Raw genomic sequence first — 16,019 nt, forward strand, 5'->3', positions numbered from 1 at the left:
GAGAACAAGATAAGATATGTAGGGCCTAACTGGCTGTGACCTTTCTTTTTCTCCGAAAACCACTTGCTTAAGAAAAATCTCAGCCATCATAAATCACCCTCGCTGGGGATTGCGTGGGCCGGCCTGCGGGCTCAGGCGCATTCATCATGGTTTCGGGACGGTGACAGCCGCTCGCACTTGAATTTGCAAGCGGAGGCCCTTCCCCTCTGCGACCTCCCTTGCTTTACCTGAAATGCCCACCTCCCTAGGCCGCAGCAGACCTTGTCTGATTTCAAGTGGCTCAGACATCACCTCCTCCAGGAAGCCGGCTCGCCATCTCCCACCAGGATGTCCCATGAGCCAAAAGCAGCCAGGAGCCCCGCAGCTCCAAGCTGGCCAGTCCATCCCAGTTCTACCTGGGGGTGTGGTGCAGGCTGCGGTGCAGTAACAGCGTCACTGGGTCCAATAGTGTCCGGACAGGCTCCCTTCACATGAGGACTGGCCCTGCGGTGTGCTTGGCATGGCTCTGCAGGTGGGACATGCCAGCAGGGGGGACGCAGCCCCGGTGTCGGGGGTCATCCGACACAAAGGTGGAAACCGTGTGTCTAATCACTCATAGGTCCATTTACTTGTCCAGTGAGCACCCACCACGTGCCGACACCGGGGAGCAAGGGGCAGGCCTGGTCCCTGCCCCACGGGGCTCACTGCACAGCGTCCAGTGTCAAAGCACAGCCGTGAGGTGAGAACCTGGAGGAGGGAACAGGCTCCCCCCACGGCTCTGCTGGGAAAGCGGCAGGGGGACAGCCAGGTGGGCATGGGAACAGCACAGACAGATGCCCCACACAGGGGGAAGCGGGATGGGCCAGGGGGCGAGGAGAGACTGGCTTGCCTGTGGAGGCGGCAGAAGCAGGAAGGAGTCTTGCACAGAGAGCGTTTTGTCTCTATTCCAAGAGCAGGGAAGAAACTGCTGGAGTATCTGGTTTTTATTGTTTCGTGGGGTTTGGGGGAGGGGGTGTGATCAGCTTCATGAAGTGAACTGTGAGAGCCATTTAGGGGTAAATGGACAAGACAAGGGGGTGGGTCAGGAGAGCTTCCAGACTCCAGGCTCAGAGGAAGAGCTGCCCTTCCCGAGATGGAGAGAGGGGAGAGCAGGGCAGGGGGGGCAGCTGTGGCTTGAATTAAATGGCCCAGCTCTCTCCCCTCTGGGATTCTGCAGGGACAAGAGTGTCTGGGAGACTCCTCGGGGAGTTCCAACCTCAGAACCCAAGAATCTGCCCAAGAATCCACCCCCACCCTGACTACAGGGAACACTCTGGAAGTCCTGAGGTCAGTCTAGAACCCGGTGGCCTGAGCCAAGCCAGGGGACCCTAATACTCCATCCTGACCCCTCCCGACACTCGGACCAGGGGCCCAGGTGACAAAATACAGGGGACCCAGCATGCAGGACAGCCTGGAAGGATAGTCCTCAGTGAAGCTGCCTTCAGGGCCCAAGACAATTCCAGGCATTTTGCCTGGATCTGTTTGTTGGAATTGTCTTAAATGCCTGCAGCTAGGGCCTTTATGAAATCGGTATGCATATTCATGCAAATCGTATGCAAATCACACCACCCCCAGATCAGCTGGAGGAAAATGTCGCTGCCTCATCCTTCCCCCCTCGCGGGTGGGAGGAGGGTCAGCTCCACCAGAGCAGCTGTGAAGACGGAAGTCCAGGAGGGACCTCCCCGTCCACCCTCACACCCCACAGATGGGGAAACCGAGGCCCGAAGGAGTGGATCCAGCATGTCCAGGCGGAGCATTGCAGCATCTCCAAAGCCGGGGCTTCCTCCTTCCCTGAGAGAGTGAGCAAGGTAGGACTGCCAATCGGGCAAGGTCTAGAATTCTCAACAGGAGGGAGGGGCCTTGGCAGAGTCTCCAAGATGCCTCTGATAAGAAACGGTAATATTTGCTTCTTAAATCAACTCCCTGGGGCCAAAGCCAACAATACCCTCCCCAAATAAAAAGCCAGCTCCAAAAATAAAGCATCCGCCAGCCCCTGCATGGATTAAATGTCACCGCAAAGAAGCGGAGGCGTAGGGAATCTTCCTCCATGGCACCGAGCGCGGGGTGCTGACCGGCCGCACCCCTGCTGTAAGCACCCCCCGGAGACTCCCTGGGCCCCATGCCTGCTCTGGGGGGGGGGGGGGTCCTGTGCAGGTGCTTTATGGCCTTGAGTCTCTTCCCCACAGGCAGGCAGGCAGGCAGATCCCAGCAGCCCCATGCGCAGATGAGGCAACCAAGGCTGGGGGACATGAAGGGTTCACAGAGAGCAGGTGCAGGCCTGAGACTGGAATCCAGGCCCCACGGAGGGTGTGCAGGCCCCTGGGTCTGCCCCTCTGAGTTCCAGAAAGTGTGTGTGCTACGGGCAGGTCCATGGTCCCTCCAGTGTGGACCCTGAGGGTCCCACGATACACCAACACAGGCCTGTAGATGGAACTCAAGCTCCTCTGTGTGCTGGCCACACTCGAGCCCCCAAAGAGACTCTCCAGGGCAAGGAGCCAAGCGCAGGACTCGCAGCCTCATGCAGGCTCCCATCTGCAAAATGGGGTAGGAGCAGGACTTCCCACACTGGGGGAACACGCGGTTGTGGTGAGTTCAGACCTGGAACATTAGTGCTAGAAAGAACCAATCAGGAAGGAGGACTCGGAAAATTCTGGTGGCTATGGCCGCCAGCTCCTCCTTCTGTGGGTGAGAACAAGAGGCCAGCCAAGTCACCAGCTCTGGCCTCCGAGGCTCCCCTTCTAGGCCCTCCAGGGCTCAGGTGGAAGCCCACCCACATACCACCACCACCACTCCCCCCCACACACACACTCCGGTTCCCAGCTGGCCCCCAGGCACTTCTGGGGACACAGAGAGACAGAGGCAGGCGGTCCAGGTCAGGCCAGGCTGAGCCCTGACTGCAAGCTGGTCTCCTGCAGGCTCCTCTCTCCGCCCCCTGCCCCCCTACTCCTCCCCCGAAGCTGCCAGGGGACCCCGTATTGCCCTGCCCAGCAGCTCCTCCCTCACTCAGGTCCACCCAGAGGGGCAAGCCTTCCTGCTGCCACTCACCGATGCCCCCGAGGCCGTCCTGCAGCGGCTGCTGCTTCGCGTCCAACGATGTACACACCTCTGTCCAGCAGCCCCATCCTTGCCTTTGCTCACATGGGTCCCCCGGCCTGCAGTGCCCTCTCCCTGTTGATAGAGCAAATCCCTATGGTGCTGAATCCCTGCTGGGTGCCTGGGATGGGGTGCTGCCCCCTACATGCTCCCACACCCTGGCCTGCCCTCCCTGCATGAGCTGTCCAGGGATGAGCTGGGGTCTCCTGGAGGACCAGGCCTGGTACCCAGGAGCAGCAATGACCATGTGGCCATGGGCACAGGCTTTGACCTTCACAGCCCATCCCCCACGCGCCCATGGGTGTGGCCATCCAGTGTGGTCACTTTGGAACCTGCCTGCTCCCAGTGGGCAACATGGTGGCACCGCCCCAGTCTTGATGATTAATAATGTGCTGGGGCCCCAGGGTTCTGAGAGAGGAGGTCGCCATGGAGGCGGTGAGGCTGCCTGGGAGGAGGGAGAGAATCAGGTTTATGAAATGGTGAGAAGACATCAAAGCACAGGGTCCCCGGAAGGTGTGAGCCCATAGGTCTTGCCACCGGGGCTGGTGTGAAAGCAATCACACGCCATCTCTGCGGGAGGTGGCACAGCCAACCCCAGAACTTCCCGTGGCGGACAGAAGACAGAGCTGGCAGGTGGACGTGTGGGGTCAGGGACAGCAGACGCCTGGGACTCAGACACACACCTGGGGGCGGGCACACACACACGCATCCGGGGTGCAGAGCTCGGGCTCCGAGCAGGAGGTGGGGGAGGAAGAGGAGGAACAGGTGGGGCCTGGACTCACCGCACCCCCCAAAAGGCCAAGTCATCTCTGTGCCAGCGGCCAGCCAGGGGCAAAGCCACCTCCACGCGATCCTATGAAGATTCTAGTCTTGCCGAGATGGGGTGATGGGAAAGTGGGGTGAACCCCTGGGAGGAGGGGATAGAAGAACCCACTTTTTCATTGGGCTGGGAGGGAGCGGGGCTACCCTCAAAGGAGAGGAAGCCAGGGTGCCCCCAGAGTGGGGAGGGGCTGGGGCACCCCAGAGGAGAGGCGGCTGGGGTCCCCCTTGGAGGAGCTGGGCTGCACATGGACAAAAGGACTGGGCCCCCAGTGGTCCACTCCTGACCCCGCAGGTCTCAGAGATGAGGCTGTGGGCACCAGCCGGGCAGCTCTAGCTGGGTCCCTGGGAGAGGCAGCCCCCGAGACAGGAGATGGATGAGGAAAGGGCCTGCCAGGTCGACACTGGGGACTCAGGAAAGATGGTGGTCACAGAGACGGAGCCAGTCTACACCCCCAGCCCAGCCAGCCCCCGGGAGCCCCACTGCCCACGGAGAACAACTGCTGTTTCACTTCCGTGGTCCCTGGGAGGCAGACCCCAAAACACATGGTGACAGAGAGAGGTGGGTCCACCCACAGCCCCAGGCAAGGCACAGGCAGGGTGGACTCGGAGGGGCCATCCAGCGGGGGTCTTAGGCGGTGGGCAGCTGGCTCTGCAGGGACCAAACTCACGCTCCGCTGGCCGCCAAGTGTACCCCTTGCCATCCAAACACAGAACGCAAAGGAGGGCCCACTGGGCAGGCAGGTGTGGGCACCCACGTTAGAACACACGTAGGTGAGGGTGACACCACGTGCTCCTTCTCAACAGGGGTCAGGACAGGGCCTCGGAAACCCGGGCCTCAGCACCGTCTGACCCGCACTAACGCCCTCCAACTCCTGTGCTGTCCTTCGCCAGGGGCCTCCCGACTGGGTCTGACCAGCAGAAGTGTGTCTGCGTGTGCGTGCGTGTGAGCGAGCGAGTGTGTGCAGGCCCTCTGGGAAGGGTGGGCACCCCACCATAGACCTCAGCGGTGCGTGACTGTCCAGCGCGGGGGACCCACCGCTCCTTACAGGAGCGGGCTGTGTGTGCCGCGGGCCGTGCGCTTCCGGCCCTCTGTCGTGGCCCCGCCCAGCCTGCCCACCTCCCCAGGCCTCACGACCCCTCCCTCCTGGGTCACCATGGCGGCTCCAGCACCTCCAGCTCATTTAACCGGAAGCTTCCAAGGGCAAAGCAGGAACTCGGGAGCCTGGTCTGGCCAGGGGGCTGAATCCGACGTCATGGGAGCCCCTCATCCAGTTCACGCCCGCCCCTCCACTGCCCCCGGCCGGGCAACTGCCCGGGCGTCCTGCGGCTCCTGGTGTGTCATCATTCCCACCCCCAGCAGGGCCCACACGCCCAGGCTGGGGGCTGGGGGTGCAGATCGGAACTCGGCGCCTCTGAGTAACCTGCTGGCAGGGGCCGGCCTGGGGCTCGGGTTCCCCAACGCAGGGCGCGGAAACCGCTATGGCAGGGCCGCCCCCACGCCGCCTGAGACGCTGGACCCTACCGGCCCTGAGAATTCGGCCATCAGCGTTCCTCCGCCTCCTAGGAAGCCTCCAAACTCTCTCTGCCCCCGACCGCAGGAAATGAGTTTCCCTTCAAGTGCTTCCAAGCAGGCCTCTGACCCTCACTACTCGCCTGAAATTGGTGATTAACAGACCCCAGCCTGTCATTCTCTCTCTTCCGTGCGTCAGCGGCTCTTAGCAACAGTTGCCCGCCAGCTCGTGCTCGGAACTCTGAGTCTGCTGGCTCCCCGGCCAGGGGCTCGCCCACTCCCGCCCCCTCCCTCTGGCCAGGGGCTTGCCTCGCTCCCGCCCCCTCCCGCCCCCTCCCGCCCCCTCCCGCCGCCACAGCCCGCGGGCCATCCACACACCACCGCAGAACCCGCTCCCTCAAAGCCACTTCCTTGGCCTCTCCTGGTCCCCTTGTCAGGAACCGGGTTCCCTGGCGTGGGGATTCTGCTCAGAGGAGAGGCTGGGGGGGGGGGTGGGGGTAGGGCAGGAGGAAGCACTCGGCCTGAGCCCTGGGAGCTCGGGGATGCGCATGGCTCCCCTGTGGGTCCCCTCTTGGCCAGGAGTGCGCCTTCTGTGGCCTGCCCACCTGTTGGCTGGGGGAAGCGATGGGGACAGTCTCCATGCAAGGAGAGCCTAGCCTCCCAGAGGAGAAGGGGACCTGGTCGGGCGAGAGGAGGGCCACCTGTGGGCAGCAGGGCTCTCTGATGCTCCGGGGGCTCTGTGAGTTGGGTGGAGGGACGAGGGAAGTCTATCACTGAAGCCCTAGAGGGATGCTTCTCCAAAGCTCCCAGGGAGCCCAGACAAAGGTCATGCAAAGGTGTAAAGAGCCAAGCCCAAGACCCTCAAGAAAAGGGTTCTGGGGCCACTGACAGAAGGTTCCTGCAGACCCCGCAGGACACAGAGCCTGTAACCCCCTGGACTGGCCAGGAGGCTGCCCCGGCAGAAAGAAGGGAAGGGGGGACCACTCCCCTGGGGATGGGAAGCGAGACACCTGCTGGACCGGGAAGCCAGATCCAGCCTTCCCAAGCCCCCAGGGAAGCTCCTGCCAGGGGTCTGCACCCTCCTCACCTCGGCTCCCTGGACCAGCCCACCCTGCACCAGATTCCACCAGTGTCCTGACACCTCTGTGAGAGCCAAGGAAGGCAAGTTGCCCAGCCCTCCCTCACCTGGTCAGAAAAATGACCTGAAGTTTTTAATCCCTTCCGAGTGGGAGGAGCCTTCAAGGCCGGAGCCCAAAGGGCAGGGAGGTGACCCTGGGAGGTGACAGAGGAGGGAGCATGGACCCCAGAGCCGTGCATCACCTCGGGGTGCAGATCCCCACTCCCGCCACCAGAGAGGCTTCATCTGCCCCCTGCCCCAGGCCACTGCCCTCCTGGGTGGAAAAGAGGCAGGACCACCGGCTGCCCCAGGAGCCGTCCTGAGGTGGAGCAAAGCCCACGGGGGTCAATCGATGGGGTTGCTCGGTCTGGCCCCTCATCATTCCCTTCCTCCCCCTGAAGCCCAGCCGCTACGCGGGACCCACAGAGTCCTCCACTCATGGACTACAGTAATGGAATATGCACCTGGATCATAGAATAAAATAATGGGATCACAGGAACCAAAACGGAGCCCTAGACGCCCAGAATAGAATCACTGCACACTTAGGTCTAACCACGGAGCTGAGTCATAGAACTGCAGGACAGGCCCAGAGGAGATGCCGCTCCCAGGGACCCCCCCCATCTGAACCCCTCCATTCCCAGTGAGGAGACGTGGAGGGAGCCACAGGGCTGGGGCTTGGGAATCTCAGAGAAACAGCTGGCCTGCAATGAGCTGCCTGCAGTTCCACCCAATAAGTGACTTCTGAGCACCCCGAGGGCTCACCCCCGGGGCCGCAAGCAGGAAAGTGGAGAGGAGGGGCAGGCTGTGTTCTGGGACAGGCTGGGGTCCAGCCAGGGCCGCCTCTCAGCAGTAAAAACACCTGGCAAGGCAACTGGGGGCCCAGTCACCCCAGGAGATGGCACGTCCCAGGGTCTTCGTAAACTCATTCTCTGGCCACCTTTGGTTTTGCTTGTTCTGTTGTGTGATTCTCTTTTTTTACTTTTTATTTCTTCCTTGCAAGATGAGATCAAGGAAAGGTCTTTGAAACAAAACGCAACATTTTTCTTCCGTGACAGATCCTGTATGGATGGACTCAGCAATGAACCCCACTCTGAGACGTCCCTGTAATTAGTGCTCCGCAGAGCAGTGACAGACAGGCAGGCATGCCCCCTCCCTGGTCCCAGGGGGCAGCCAGGCCCCTCCACCATTCCCCTGCCTTCTCCCATCCCCCAAGCCCCAACTCCTGCACCTCTGGGCCCAGAGTTCCTGGCTGCTTGAATCACGGCTGGTAACCCTGGAGTGGAGCTGGGTCCACAGGTGAGTTCCAGGCACCAGGACTGCACCTGGGGATTCAGGTCCAGGGCAGAGCCTGGGGCACAAAACCTGTGTCTCACACCCACCCACGCAGGAGATGGTGGGATTAACTAAACACGAGGCTGCACATCGCTGAGTCCAACCCCCCTATTACAAAGGGGGCCCAGGGAGGGGGAGGAGTTCTCCCAAAGCTCCCAGAGCCGGGAACGGGGCCAGGATCCTGTGCCGGCCTTGTGCCTCTCAGCCCCCACCACGCCAGCTCAGAGAGGGGCCACAGAGTCAGGCTGGAGGCCTCTCCTCCTGCAGGACTGGGGATGGATGGGGTGGGGCTGCGGCTCTGAGGTTCGAGGCAGGCTGGTGGACGCAGGGTGGCGCTGTCCAAGGGACTGACAGAGTTTGTTTGGCTCTCCCTCCCTCAGTGGTGCTAGTGGTAAAGAACCCGCCTGCCAACGCAGGAGATGCAAGAGATGCGGGCTCGATCCCTGGGTCGACAAGAGCCCCTGGAGAAGGGCACAGCACCCAACTCCAGTATCCTTGCCTGGAGAATCCCATGGACAGAGGAGCCTGGCGGGCTAGTCCACGGGGTCACAAAGAGTCAGACAAGGGATACGACTGAAGCATCTTCACACTTGCACTCACACTTCCTCCCTCAGCCTGACATCTGGGGACCAGAAACCCCTGTCTGTGCAGCCTCCATATTCACAAATGCTTCTCATCACCAAGCTGGCTGCTCTTTGTGACTGTCAAGGCCCAGCTTCAACATCACTGATCCTCCTCCTCCAGGAAACCTCCTGGATTGTCCTGAGCGGATGGCTTCCTGGACTTGCTGAGCACAGATTAACTGAGTCTTGTGTTATAATTAGCTATGTCTGGAATGTCCACCTCATCCCTGGGACCAGACTGTGTGATCTCTTCGGTGGGGGTGGAGGTGGAGAGAAGGGATCAAGACACAGCCTGTGACCAGGGGCAGCACTCAGCATGGGGCTGAGATCAGAGCTCAGAGTGTGACCAGGTTCAGCAGTCAGTGACCTTAGCACCTCCTATGGGGGAAACTTCCACAAAACTGGGAGAACCTTTGATACAGGCCCTCCCAACCCCCCCCCCCCATTTGCTCTGTGTCCACTCAAGGGGCCCTTCCTGCAGGCCCCCGGCTCTCAGCCCCTAGCCCCTCCTAGCCCCCCAGCTGGAGCAGCCTTCTCGGGGGCCCGAGAGGGGAGGAGACAAGAGCTGCCCACCCCCTCAACACCCTGCCCCTGCCATGCCCCGCTGCAAGCTCTGACTGCTTTTTTCTCAGTCCTGGGGCTTGAATTCAAATAGCCAGTTCATCAGGATTCTCACAGCACCCTGCGCTGTCTCCAGAGCCACTTGACCAAAGGGAAGAACCCGGCGCCTTGCTCATGGTGGCAGCTGAGGCCAGGCACTGGGGTCCAGGCCAGACCGCCACCCTGAGGCCACAGTCTTTGGCTTGCCCATCATCAGAACGGGGCTGACCCAGGCGTCCTGAGAAGGCAGAAGGCGTAGCTCCCCTCCTTGGGGAGTGACCAGCCCATCCTGGGTCCACTCTTGACCCAGTCCATCCCTGGGGCTCTCACCTCCAGCCTGGCCACCCCACCAGCTTCCAGACCCAGACGGCCCCACTCCTGGGGATCTCACAAGCCCCTCAAACTCAGCCTGTCCACCCCTACAGCTCTTCTGATCCTCCTTGGGGCGACCTTAATAAGAACTGCTTTAGGGGGTGCGGGAGCATTCCAGAGAACAGTGACAAGTGTCCAGGGAGATGCTGGACACACAGCAGGCTCTTGAGACGGGGTCATAGCCCAGCACCCCCTAACTCACTGGAGAGAAGGGGAGCTGGTGGAACTACAAGTCAAGCCGGTGGGATCCTAATGGGGGCCACAAGGCTGGGAGTCTGCGGAGGACAGAGCCCAGAACATGTCCCCTAGAAGTCAGGCCCTGTCTGAGAAGAGACGCGGGGCCCCAGTGGGATGTGTCACCAGGTCTGAGACTGGGAGCCGCCCCAGCAGGTATGGCAATGTGGACAGGCTCCTGGCTGTGTCCACCTGTCCCTCTAGGGCCAGCCCTCCCTGCACTCACTCCCTTGTCCCCTCCTTGGGTCTCGGGGCTGACACCCTCCTTGTCCCCCTCTCCAGCACACCCTCCTGACGGGGCCTTTCTGCTTGGGGCCCCTTCTGTCCAGAACTCTCTGCCCCCTATCAGAGGCACTCATGCTTTCACTTTATCAGGATCTCTGCTCAAAGGCTCCCTCCCTCAAGAGCCCTTGCAGCAGCCTGCCAGGCCAACAGAGCCATGTAGCCCCTCTGCCCCTGTGTCTTAGAGCTTTCTGGATTCTGGGGACCATGTTCCTGTTTGCTTTCTGCCTGCATCCTGTGGGATTTGGGAGCAGGAGCACCCGAACCAGCCTGCCTAGGTTCACAGGCCAGCTCCCTGACTTCCCAGCTTCTTTACCCGTGAAGTGGAGACTGCATTCTTATGTAGAGAGTCGTCACTGGGACTGATTGCCGATGTATCCTCAAGGCACTTGCTTCCCTGGTGGCTGAGATGGTAAAGAATCTGCCTGCAATGCGGGAGACCTGGGTTCGATCCCCGGGTTGGGAAGATTCCCTAGAGGAAGGCGTGGCAACCCACTCCAGTATTCTCACCTGGAAAGTCTCCAAGGACAGAGGAGGCTGGTGGGCTGCAGTCTATGGGGTCTCCAAGAGTCAGACAGGACTGAGCAACTCAGCACAGCACAGTACACCCTGGCTGGGCACAGGGGAAGGGCTGTGCGAAATGGAAAGCACAGTCCTCTCTCTGCTGCGGTGACGGCTGTCGGGGCAGAACAGTGTCTGGTTCCCAGAGTCCCCAGGAACCATTTCTCAAATGAGTGGACAAACGTGGATTCTCAGAATCCTGAGACCACAAGCTCCAGCTCATGAGGGAAAGCTCCAGCTGGCCATGGGGCAGGAGCCACAGGGCCCCTGGGCCAGCTTCTCCCCTGGCAGACACGTCCCAGGGTGCTGCCCTGCCTGCAGGGTCCCCAGCTGTCATAGCAGGTGGGTCAGTGAAAAGGCGGCCTTCTGGGCTGCACCCCCAGCAGTGATGGCAACCAGACCCCCCCGGGGGGCCAGCAGCTGAAACCCTGCCACAACACCATCCAAGCAGCCTCAGGAGACACTGGGACAGGCCTGGCATCCCAGAGCCATCCATGGACCCTGGAGAGACCACTTCCGCCCGACAGGCCGGCTGATGCACCTTCCTAATGGGGCCTCAAGCTGTTTAATGTGACGTCTGCTAAAAAGTGATCAGGCCCTGATTTATTCAACTTGCCAGCTTCCATCTGCCACCCACGACTTCAGGCAAGTGTGCCAGGACTTCTGGAAGCGAGAGCGGAGCCTTCTCCCCGCCCCAGGGCAGGTTCCTGGAGGGAGTCTGGGATGACTGTTCTCCTCCGGGGGACGCAGGGACCCAGGCAGGAGGCCAGCCTGGGTTCTGGAGGCAGAGGGACACCGCCAGCTGCGCAGGGACCAGGCTCTGGCTGAGGGGCACAGGCAGGGCCTGCCCGGGGTGTGAGGTTAGATCGGCCCTGGCAAGGGGCCCAGAGAGCAACCAGGTCACCCCTCCCCCTTGGCAGGCGGAGAAGCCAAGGCCCGGGACAAGAGGTCATAGTGCATGACCCGCTCCACCCAGGAGCCTGGAAGTAACATGGTATCTGGCCCCAGAGAACCGGATTCAGGTCCTCACACCCCTACTTAGTGCGACTGGTGCCTCAGCTGGTCACTCGATCTCATCCAGCCTCCTCTTCATCTAAGGACGCCCCGGCTATCAGGGATCATAGAGAACAGGACAGCAGAGTGCCCAGGCCCAGGGCACAGCGCTTGCCCTAGAGACATGTAGCTTCATTGGTTTCAGTTGTTGTTCAATGAGATATCTGTGGACAGAGCCAGCTGTGGTCACTGGGCCACTCACCCCTCTAAGGGACAATGGTTTCCCATGGTCTGTCCATAGGCCTGGACCCCCACAGGCTGAGTTGAAGGGTGTTAGCACCCCAGCTGGGGCGGGAAACCCCTTTGTTCCCTGGGCAGGATGTGTATAATTCCAGGAGGTCTCAGCTGTCTCTGATGTAGTCCCACCAGGGTCGGTTTAGGCTGCGTTGCAAAGACAAAGGAGGTGAATGCTATGGTGATCCTGTGAAGACAAACCTGGGGGTGGGAGGGGATCTGGTGAAAGGCCATGCAGTCCCTCAGCTGGAAGATCCACCTGTAACACTCCCAACCCTCCTGGGCCTTGAATCAGAGTTGCCTCCCCCAGGAAGCCTTCCCAGATACACACCTCTCTTCCCCCTGTGGACTCGCTCAGTGCACTCGCCCCTCTGTCAGTTCCTCCTTGGGGTTATTTGGAGCTTCACACAGCTGGATGGTCCCTCTGCCGCTGCACAGGCATGTCAATATGCACTGAATGCCCCTCCCTGTTCCTTCCTGTCAAACTCCTACTCATCCCTCGACACCCATTTCAAGAGTCCTCTCTGGGTTCCCATGAGCCCCGGGGCTTCCCCCATCACAGAAAATCCCCCTCTGGGCTAGGATTGTCCACTGTGGCTCCTCTCTCCCTCCAGGACAGACACGTCCCCTACTCATTGCCTCCTGTCACCACGTCTCTCATGCAGGCAGTGACTAATGAAAGGTCGCTACATGAAGGAAAAGAGGAGCAGGCCCACGGGGCACCTTGGAGCTGCCTCCCTGAGCCTGATCCAGGCCCAGTTTGGGAACTGTCCCCTTCACTCCCCCCAGAGGTTGGATGAGGGCCCGTCCCCTCCTTGGGAAACAGAGTTAGCCCAGGCCAAGTGGGCTGAGCCGGGCCCACTCCAGGCTCCAAAACCAGCAGGTCAAGGTCACCAGAAACAGAGCTGGGAGGCTGGTATGGGGAGACAGATGGACTCCACCAGGGTCTGGAAGGAGCAGGTGACCCCAGGGCCCCATGGCCATCCCTCCCCTATTTATGAATCACCCCTGTCAGGAACTGGGGTTCACTCCAGGAGTCTCCTGGCTCAGAGGGGCCCCCATGTTCATGGGGAGGAGCAGAGCTAGCAAGCAGCTTTGCCACTTGCTGTCATCATGAAAGGAGTGCTCACCTCTGCCCAGGCTCAGGGCTGTCTCACTCCGCAGGGCATGGAGGGGGAGAGGACCCCATGTGACTGACCTGCTGTGTGTCTGATATGTGGGCCCGCTGGGCACCGAAGTCTGCTATCACAGTGATGTGACCCACACCCGTTCGTGGTACCTCGGAGCCTGCGCTTCCCACACGCAGATGGGGGAGGCCCCTCCCCGGCCCCTGCGGAGGCTAGGAGGAGCTGCTGGGCACAGCGAGCTCACACAGGGGCTGCCACCCCCCGGGGGGCCACTGGTTCTGCCCACCCACCTCCCGATAGACTTTCCCAGGCATTGAGGACTGGGCCACCTCCCCAACCCTGCTCGATGCAACACAGGCCCACCAGGAGGCCCAGAACCAGCTTCCCCATCCACAGTCTGGGGCCAAGTTCAGCCCACCTGGTCCCAGCATCCCCATGGGAAGCCCTGGCACCTTCAGACCCCCTGCTGGCCTCAGGCCAGGCACCTCTGAGGTATGGCTCGGGCTCAGACACCCGCTCCATGCTCACGACCAGGCTATGAAGCAGGTAGTGAAGTTTAATACCCAGAAAATGGCTTTAAATTGATTGGACTTTATGAGCAGTGCCAGCTCCATAATAATCAGGCCACTGCCTCCCTCTCGCCCTCCCTGCCCGACCCCCACCCTGCACACGCCTGCATTGTTCTCAGACCTCAGCGCATCACCCGTCCACAACACAGGCCTGGAGGCCATGAAAAGGCCAAGAGGGGGCTCACCAGCAGACGGGGCAGGGCAGTGCCTCCCAGAGGGGGTCGATGCCTTCACTGACCCATGGCCTGGAAAAGACAGGAAGGCCTGTCTGCAGTATGTTTCAGGACAGACTGGACATTACCCACTGGGGAGGGCCCCAGAAACCCTGGAGCCCTCCTCCGACACATTTCTGGCAAATAGGCCCCAGCTGTGAACTCAGGCCTGACTCCAGTCCCAAGACCGTGCCCGTCAGCCTGGAGGTCTGTGGGGACCCCCAGCCAGGTGCCTGGAGGCTTCCATGAGCTGTCTGGAGCTCTGGCACTCAGGCTGTGCAGTGGGCTAGAGGTCTGCCCTGGCATCAAGGGCTTGGCAGGAGGGTGGCCATTGAAGACACAGGTGTGGGTATGCCCACCTGGGGCAGTGGACGGAACAAGGATGCTTGATCCTTTCTCAGCATGGGCCCCTCTGAGCTCCTGCTGAGATCTGGGAACCTCCCCTGGAGAGGAGGACACAGGAAATCGGTGGATGATTTCAGGTGGGCCTGGACCCTCTGAACCATCTGTGAGCCACTCAGATGAGAGCCCTGGAAGGCCAATAGCCCAAGAATTCAGGTTGAGGGTCCCTGAGCACTCACCGTGGGCCTGCAGCCAAGCAAGGGGTTCTTAGGCACCACGAGGGGTGCAAGAGAACAGGTCCCAGTTGCTGCTGTGGGGCCTACACTCTGGCCCCAGCATGTGCCTGACAGATAGTAGGTCTGCAGTCTGAGGCTGTTGATGCTGCTGTGGTTGAACCGTCTTAGGAGAGGAGAACTATCTTAGGAGATGGAGGGCAAAATCCTGGAAGAGCAGCCTTTGGGCCGACAGCAGAAAGGGCAAGCAGAACGAGATGGGCAAGAGCGGGCATGGAGGTGAGGAAATGCCGAAGGAGAGCAGACTGGTCCCCTGCCCACAGGGGCACCTGCGAGGTCCCCACCTCCCCACAGCGGGGGCTCGAGGAGGCGCGTCCACTGGGGACTTGAGCCCAACAGATCCAGCAGCTGCTCAGTCAGGAAGCTCAGGCGCCCGGGCACCAGCCTCCTGGGTCAAGGCCTCAGTGCAGGCAGGTCTGCATCAGGAGTGTGGTCTCGGGACTTCCCTGGAGGTCCAGTGGTCAAGACTTCGCCTTCCAATGCAGGGGGTGAGTGTTTGACTCCTGGTGGGGGTAGCTAAGATCCCACATGCCTTGGGGCCAAAAAACCAAAACATAAAACAGAAGCAATGTTGTAACAAATTCAACAAAGACTTTTAAAATGGTCCACATCAAATAATCTTAAAAAAAAAAAAAAAACAAAGAATCTGTCTTTATAACCAAGACAGAGCCGGGCTTCCAACTTAGACCTTACATATTGCAGCCCTGCTGAGGCCACCACCCTTGGCCGCCCCTCCTCACCACCACCACCCCCCAACCTGGCCAAACTCAGTCCCTGGTGTAAGTAACCCTTCTCTTCCATAAAACCAGGCTGAGAGGGGCCCCTTGGAGGTATTGGGTAAACTGATGGGGCCTCCCTGCTTCCACAGGCAAATCCCACCCCTTCCAGGGCCCCTGACCCAGTGGCCACACCCAGGTCAGCACTTGGTCCTGGCAGGAGCTTCTGCCCCCGACCCCTGGCCACCTCTCGAGGCTCTGGTTGGCCAGTGGGCTCCAGGCTGCCCACCCCGGCCGGGCCCCTCTGCTCTCCTAGGGGATGCTGGCCCCTTCCCTTGCCTTGGTTCTGCCTGGGCACGTCTGGGGCCTCTGCCCAGGGTCGAGCCTCACTGTCCCCGCCCCACGGCCCCCACGGCCCACAGGTGGTGGTGATGGGGCAGGGAAGAGAGCATGACTCTGCACAGGTTCAGCCACCCCTCTGAGTAACCACATCATCAAACGGTGCACGAAGAGCAGTCCTTCCCAAGCACAGACTCCCAGGGGACTCCAGGTCAAAATGATCTCAGACAGCGCTGCCTCCTATCTCCTCTCCTGGACAGACACATGGAGGTAAACCATCTGCTCAAACATGTCTGATCTAGGGACGTCCACACACACACCCCCCACTGTAAGACCACGCGGCACTCGGACTCCTCCTGGGTCAGGGCAGGACCCCCCCAAGCTGGCACTGAGCGTGTACCCCAGAACCCCGGCTCAGGCACCAACTGGCACTGTCAGACCCCAGACACACCTGAGCGCAGCAGGGAGGGGCCAGGCCCCAGGCTGTGCAGCAGGAGTGGGATTTGCCATCCCCTAGCCGTCTCTCCCAGCCCAGCTGGCTAAGCAGGCCGCACACCCCTCGGGTCCTCA

At 60.9% G+C, this 16,019-nt stretch overlaps 1 long non-coding RNA gene across 1 annotated transcript; it reads left to right on the plus strand.

Moving 5' to 3' along the window:
- Positions 1-1,563: 1,563 nt before the first annotated feature.
- LOC139038426 (uncharacterized) lies at positions 1,564-15,020 on the plus strand. Its single transcript, XR_011491383.1, has 3 exons — positions 1,564-1,826; positions 7,616-7,856; positions 8,273-15,020. It is a non-coding gene; the product is annotated as an uncharacterized lncRNA (long non-coding RNA).
- Positions 15,021-16,019: the final 999 nt, after the last annotated feature.

Source organism: Odocoileus virginianus, chromosome 15, assembly GCF_023699985.2.
Source record: "Odocoileus virginianus isolate 20LAN1187 ecotype Illinois chromosome 15, Ovbor_1.2, whole genome shotgun sequence".
In the NCBI taxonomy this organism is placed as follows: Eukaryota; Metazoa; Chordata; class Mammalia; order Artiodactyla; family Cervidae; genus Odocoileus; species Odocoileus virginianus.